The sequence below is a fragment of the Arachis ipaensis genome, chromosome B5 (assembly GCF_059453495.1).
Source record: "Arachis ipaensis isolate K30076 ecotype BB chromosome B5, ASM5945349v1, whole genome shotgun sequence".
Classification (NCBI taxonomy): domain Eukaryota; kingdom Viridiplantae; phylum Streptophyta; class Magnoliopsida; order Fabales; family Fabaceae; genus Arachis; species Arachis ipaensis.
The window spans coordinates 104,353,568-104,361,494 of record NC_142440.1 but is presented as its reverse complement, the minus strand read 5'-3'; the positions used below and the strand labels follow the sequence as shown (position 1 = coordinate 104,361,494).

At 38.0% G+C, this 7,927-nt stretch overlaps 1 non-coding gene across 1 annotated transcript; it reads right to left on the bottom strand.

The window, feature by feature from the left end:
- Positions 1–3,479: 3,479 nt before the first annotated feature.
- On the bottom strand, positions 3,480–3,587 carry LOC148565230 (small nucleolar RNA R71). The gene has a single exon (XR_015884655.1). It is a non-coding gene; the product is annotated as a small nucleolar RNA R71 (small nucleolar RNA).
- Positions 3,588–7,927: the final 4,340 nt, after the last annotated feature.

The following is a 7,927-nucleotide window of genomic DNA, read 5'->3' as shown; positions in this document are numbered from 1 at the left end:
AGCACACACCAAGTGAGCCCGAAAGAAGATTTCTGCATTAATTACCTATTTCTGTAACCCTAGGCTACTAGTTTTCTATAAATAGGACCTTTTGCTATTGTATTTTCATCTTTCAATCTATCCTGGAATCATGTTTTGATGATTGAACCCTCTTTGGGAGGCTGGCCATTCGGCCATGCCTAGACCCTCTTGTTCTTATGTATTTTCAACGGTGGAGTTTCTACACACCATAGATTAAGGTGTGGAGCTCTGCTGTTCTTCATGAATTAATGCAAAGTATTACTATTTTTCTATTCAATTCACGCCTACTTTTTCTCTAAGATATAGACTCATTCTTCAACTTGATGAATGTGATGATCCATGACACTCATCATCATTCTCACCTATGAATGCGTGCCTGACAACCACTGCCGTTCTACATGCAAACAAGCTTGAATGTGTATCTCTTGGGTTTCTAATCTAAGATTAAAACCTTCGTGGTATAGGCTAGAATTATGGGCGGCCATTCCTGAGATCCGGAGAGTGTAAACCTTGTCTGTGGTATTCCGAGTAGGATCTGGGAAGGGATAACTGTGACAAGCTTCAAACTCACGAGTGTTGGGCGTAGTGACAGACGCAAAAGGATCAATGGATCCTATTCCAACATGATCGAGAACCGACAGATGATTAGCCGTGCGGTGACAATGCATTTTGGACCATTTTCACTGAGAGGACGGGAAGTAGCCATTGACAACGGTGATGCCCAACATAAAGCTTACCATGGAAAGGAGTATGAATGATTGGATGAAGGCAATAGGAAAGTAGAAGTTCAGGAGGAACAAAGCATTTTCATACGCTTATCTGAAATTCTCACCAATGAATTACATAAGTATCTCTATCTTATTTTATGTTTTATTTATCTTTTAAATATCTTAAAACTCCATAACCATTTGAATCCGCCTGACTGATATTTACAAGATGACCATAGCTTGCTTCAAGCCGACAATCTCCGTGGGATCGACCCTTACTTACGTAAGGTTTATTACTTGGACGACCCAGTGCACTTGCTAGTTAGTTGTGCAGAGTTGTGATAAAGAGTTGAGATTACAATTGTGCGTACCAAGTTATTGGCGCCATTGATGATCACAATTTCGTGCACCAAGTTTTTGGCGCCGTTGCCGGGGATTGTTCGAGTTTGGACAACTGACGGTTCATCTTGTTGCTCAGATTAGGTAATTTTATTTTATGTTTAAGCTTTTTATTTTTTATTTTTTATTTTCGGAAAAAAAAGAAAAAAATAATAATATTTCTATTCTGTTCTTCAGAGTTTTTAAGAATGAATTCTAGAGTTTCATGATGATTTGTTGAAGTCTGGCTGGTTGTGAAACCATGTCTAAACTTTTGGACCGAAGTTTCAACTTATCATCACAAGAGCTTGTTGATTTCTATCAATTTTACTATTGAAAGTAATGATCTGCTAAAGCTTGGCTGGCTATTGGCCATGTCTAGTATTTTCGACCGAAGCTTTCACTGAAAGCTTGGCTGGCTAGTAAGCCATGTCTAATTCCTGGACCGGAGTTTTAGACTAACATTGCATGATTCCTGGAATTCTCATTAAAAATTTTGAATTCCTTACTTTCTCTTCTTCCAATTAATTTTCGAAAAATCACAAAAAAATTTTAAAATCTTAAAATAAAAAATATTTTATGTTTCTTGTTTGAGTCTAGTGTATAATTTTAAGTTTGGTGTCAATTGCATGTCTTTATTCTTCTAATTTTTGAAAATTACATGCATTATGTTCTTCATTGATCTTCAAGTTATTCTTGATGATTTTCTTGCTCTGATCTTTAAATTCTCTTATTTTGTGTGTTTTGTTGTTTCTCATATGCATTCTCAATTTGTTAGTCTCTCTAATATAAAAATTTCTAAGTTTGGTGTCTTGCATGCATTGTTTGTTTGATCTTAGTTTTTATGATTAGTTGCATTTTGATTATTTCTCATCATTAAAAATTCAAAATTTTTTTTTAAAATTATGTCTTTTCAAGTTAATAATACAGAGAATGAAGATTCAGAACATACAGCAGAAGAACTACAGAGAAAAAAACTGGGCGTTCAAAACGCCCAGTGAGGAAGAAAAATTAGCGTTTAAACGCCAGCCAGGGTACCTGGCAGGGCGTTAAACACCCAAAAGGGTAGTATTTTGGGCGTTAAACACCAGAATGGATACCATTCTGGGCGTTTAACGCCAGGATGGCACAAGAGGGAAGATTTTGTTTTTAATTCAAATTTTTTTCAAATTTTCATAATTTTTCAAAATCAAATCTTTTTCAATTCATATCTTTTCAATCATATCTTTTCAAAATCAATTTCTTTCCATTTTCTATTTTTTTCTATTTTCAAAAATTCTTGCTACAATTAATGATTTAATTCAAAATTTCCAAGTTGTTACTTGCCTATTAAGAAAGGATCAAATTTTAAATTCTAGAATCATATCTTTTAAATTTCTTGTTAGTCAAGTAATCAACTTTAATTTTAAAACTTTCTTTTTTTTAAACTTGATTCTCAATCATATCTTCTCAATTATATCTTCTCAATCACATCTTTTTCAAAATAATTTTCAATCATGTCTTTTTTATTTCTAATTTCAAAATCTTTTTCAAAATCACTTAACTACTTTCTCAACTTTAATTTTCGAAAATCATCAATCAATTTTTCAAAATTTCTTTTAATTAGTTCAAAATCTTTTTAATTTTTTTTCGAAAATTCTTCCCCTCTTCTCACATCCTTCTATTTAAGGACTAACACTCCTCCACTATCAGCAATTCGGACTCTCTCTATAAGTTCGAATTGTCTCCTTTCTACCTCCTCCTTCTATTCTTTTTTTCCTCTGACACCTCAAGAAATCTCTATACTGTAACATAGAGGATTTCATACTTTCTTCTTCTCTCTCTTTCATATGAGCAGGAGTAAGGACAAAGACATTCTTGTTGAGGCTGATCCTGAACCTGAAAGGACCTTGAAGAGAAAGCTAAGAGAAGCTAAAGTACAACTCTCGGTAGAGGACCTAACAGAGCTTTTCAAACAAGAAAAAGCCATGGCAGCCGAAAATAACAACAATGCCAACAATACAAGGAAGGTGCTTGGTGACTTTACTGCACCTACTCCCGACTTCTATGGGAGAAGCATCTCAATCCCTGCCATTGGAGCAAACAACTTTGAGCTTAAGCCTCAATTATTTTCTCTAATGCAACAGAATTGCAAGTTTCATGGACTTCCATTAGAAGATCTTCATCAGTTCTTAGCTGAATTCTTGCAAATCTGTGACACTGTCAAGACCAATGGGGTTGACCCATGAGGTCTACAGACTTATGCTCTTCCGTTTTGCTGTAAGAGACAGAGCTAGGATATGGTTGGATTCACAACCTAAGGAAAGCCTGAACTCTTGGAAAAAGCTAGTTAATGCCTTCTTGGCAAAGTTCTTTCCACCTCAAAAATTGAGTAAGCTTAGAGTGGAAGTCCAAACCTTCAGACAGAAGGAAGGTGAATCCCTCTATGAAGCTTGGGAAAGATACAAGCAATTGATCAGAAGGTGTCCTTCTGACATGCTTTCAGAATGGAGCATCATAGGTATCTTCTATGATGGTCTGTCTGAACTGTCCAAGATGTCATTGGACAACTCTGCTAGAGGATCTCTTCATCTGAAGAAGACACCTGCAGAAGCTCAGGAACTCATTGAAATGGTTGCAAATAACCAATTCATGTACACTTCTGAAAAGAATCTTGGGAATAATGGGACAAATCAGAAGAAAAGAGTTCTTGAGATTGATACTCTGAAGCCATATTGGCTCAGAACAAAATATTGACTCAGCAAGTCAATATGATTTCTCAGAGTCTGTCTGGCATGCAAGCAGCAACAGGCAGTACCAAAGAAGCTTCATCTGAAAAAGAAGCTTATGATCCTGAGAATCCAGCAATGGAAGAGGTGAATTACATGGGAGAACCCTATGGAAACACCTATAACCCTTCAAGGAGAAATCACCCAAATCTCTCATGGAAGGACCAACAGAGGCCTCAACAAGGCTTCAACAACAGTAATGGTGGAAGAAATAGGTTTAGCAATAGCAAACCTTTTCCATCATCTTCTCAGCAACAGACAGAGAATTCTAAGCAGAGCCACTCTGACTTAGCAACTGTAGTCTCTGATCTAATTAAAACCACTCAAAGTTTTATGACTGAAACAAGGTCCTCCATTAGAAATTTGGAGGCACAAATGGGTCAGCTGAGTAAGAAAGTTACTAAACTCCCTCCTAGTACTCTCCCAAGCAATACAGAAGAGAATTCAAAAAGAGAGTGCAAGGCCATCAACATAACCCACACGGCCGAACCTAGAGAGGAGGAAGAGGCAGTGATCTCCACTGAGGAAGATCTCAATGGATGTCCACTGGCCTCCAAGGAGTTCCCTAATGAGGAACCATGGGAATCTGAGGCTCATACAGAGACCATAGAGATTCCATTGAATTTACTTCTTCCATTCATGAGCTCTGATGAGTATTCTTCCTCTGAAGAGGATGAAGATGTTACTGAAGAGCAAGTTGCTAAGTACCTTGGAGCAATCATGAAGTTAAATGCCAAGTTATTTGGTAATGAGACTTGAGAGGATGAACGCCCCTTGCTCACTAAAGAACTGGATGACTTGACTAAGCAGAGATTACCTCAGAAGAGATAGGATCCTGGAAAGTTCTCAATACCTTGTACCATAGGCACCATGACCTTTGAGAAGGCTCTGTGTGACCTAGGGTCAAGTATAAACCTCATGCCTCTCTCTGTAATGGAGAACCTAGGGATCCTTGAGGTACAAGCTGCAAGAATCTCACTAGAGATGGCAGACAATTCAAGGAAACAGGCTTATGGACTTGTAGAGGATGTCTTGGTGAAGATTGAAGACCACTACATCCCTGTTGATTTCAGAATTCTAGACACTGGGAAGTGTATGGATGAATCCATCATCCTTGGTAGACCCTTCCTAGCCACGGCAAAAGCTGTGATTGATGTTGACAGAGGAGAATTGGTCCTTCAAGTGAATGAGGACTCCCTTGTGTTTAAAGCTCAAGGATATCCCTTTGTAACCATGGAGAGGAAGCATGAAAAGCTTCTCTCATTACAGAGTCAAATAGAGCCCCCAAATTCAAACTCTAAGTTTGGTGTTGGGAGGCCATCATCATGCTCTGAGTATCTGTGAGGCTCCATGAGAGCCCACTGTCAAGCTATTGACATTAAAGAAGCGCTTGTTGGGAGGCAACCCAATTTTATTTAATCATATCTATTTATTTTCCATTGTTATTTTATGCTTTCTGTAGGTTAATGATCATGTGAAGTCACAAAAACAACTGAAAAAGTAAAAACAGAATAAAAACAGTATCAAAAATAGCACACCCTGGAGGAGAAGCTTACTGGTGTTTAAACGCCAGTAAGGGTAGCAGAATGGGCGTTAAACGCCCAGTCTGGCACCATTCTAGGCGTTTAACGCCAGAAAGGGGCACAGAGCTGGTGTTGAATGCCAGAAAGGGGAGAACAGCTGGCATTAAACGCCAGAAATGGGCAGCAACCTGCCGTTTAATGCCAGGATTGGCAAGCAAGGGGCGTTTGCACGCCAACATGGTGCAGGGATGCGAAATTCTTGATACCTCAGGATCTGTGGACCCCACAGGATCCCCACCTACTCCATCTCTCTCTCTCTTCTTCACACCCTTCCATAACACTCTCCCCCAAATACCCTTCACCAATCACCTCAATACCTCTTCCAAAAACCCCTCTCCTATCAAATCCTACCCTCTTCTCCATAATCTCTTCACCAATCCACATCCATCCATCATATAACCCTACCTACCTAACCATTCAAATTCAATCCACTTTCCCTCCCAAACCCACCCATATATGGCCGAACCCTACCCCTCTCTCCCCTCCTATATAAACCCATCTTCACTCCTTCATTTTCACACATCATACATACTACTTCTCCCCTTGACCGAACCACCAAATCCCCTCCATCTCCTCCATTTTCTTCTTCTATTCTTTTCTTTCTTCTCTTGCTCGAGGACGAGTAAACCTTCTAAGTTTGGTGTGGTAAAAGCGTTACTTTTTATTTTTTCATAACCATTTATGGAACCAAAGGCCGGAGAAACCTCAAGAAAGAGGAAAAGAAAGGCAAAAGCTTCCACCTCCGAGTCATGGGAGATGGAGAGATTCATCTCAAGGGTGCATCAAGACCACTTCTATGAAGTTGTGGCCAAGAAGAAGGTGATCTGATGAGCGAATTCTTTGGTGGTATAGAATTTTCTCAATTGAATGAATTCTCGTTGCAAGTATAGTTCTACACCAACAAATAATCCTCCCAATCAAAAAATTTGGTTGTGTCACAATTAACAAACCCCAAATGAAAATTAACCGGAGTATTTAGACTCCGGATCGTCTCACAAGGAATTGCAATGAAGTGGTCAATTATTGGCTATGAAGTGGGGTAAGGGGGTTTTGGTTTATAAGAGGGGCAATAAAATAAATGACAAGAAAAGTAAAGAGAGCAATTAAAGAAAGTAATTAATAAAGAGAGACATTCATGGCAAAGATTGAGATCATAGGCTTTCTATCCTAGTCATACAATGATCAATTCATCTTATTTAGTCAACTCCAACACAAAGGGAGAAAGTCAAACAAGACTAGTTAATCATGTCACAAATATAAACAAGAATTTATCTTATTACGTCATCTCTAACATTGGAAAAGGGTATCATATTATCTTCCATGAGAGAAAGTCTAATAAGACTAGCTAATCTCAATCCAAAAGTCCTAATCAACTTACTAATTAAACTAGCAAAAGATTAGCGTCAATGGAAATAATATTAGCTAACAACTCTAGATCACCAACATGAGTTGGGTTTTCATGACTCAAGATTGCCTATTACTCTTTTCAAGCCAAGAATTCTCAAAATCTACTCTAACATCCAACCAAGCATTTTGTCAAACACTTGGAAGGCATAAAAAGAAAGCATAATAAATGAGCAAGAAATAGTAAAATCTACCAACTACCAATTGCAAGAAAGGAAATTCACAACTCAATTCAACAATTAAAAGAACATCAAACATTAAATTTCATTAAAAGAGATCTAAATCCAACATAAGCATCCATGAACATAAAAGAGAGCAAAAAGGGAAATTAACATTACAAATCAAGAGAATGAAAGAGTAGAAGCAAGAATTCATAAAAGAAACAAGATGAAAACATGTAATTGAACCTAAATCTAAGAGAGATTCACCTAACCTAATTCTAGAGAGAAGAGGGAGCTTCTCTCTCTAGAAACTAAACTACATGATGCAAAAAAAACTTTAAACAATTGCTCTCCCCTTTGCCCAAGCTTGAATTCTGTATGAAATAGCATTAGAAATGAGTTGGGTTGGGCCCAAAGTGCTTCAGAAATCGTTGGGGGCGAGTTCACTTTAGTGGGCCACGGCAGCATCGGCGTGCACGCGTACATGGCGAGTGCGCGCCCCTGAGCGCAAAATAACATATAGCAAATTTTATATCATTTCGAAGCCCTAGATGTTAGCTTTCCAACGCAACTAAAACCGCTTCATTTGGACCTCTATGGATCAAGTTATGGTCAATTGAGTGCGATGAGGTCAGGCTTGACAGCTTTACGATTCCTTCATTTCTTCATGAGTTCTCCCACTTTGCATGATTTTTCTTCTTTCCTTCCGTCCAATACTTGCCTTATGAACCTGAAATCACTCAACAAACACATCAAGGTATCGAATGGAATTATAGTGAATTAAAATCACCCATTTTAGGACCTAAAAAGCATGTTTTTACACCTAAGCACAAATCAAGGGAGAATTTCAAAACCATGTTATTTCATTGAATAAATGTTGTAAAAGGTGATAAAATCCCCTAAAA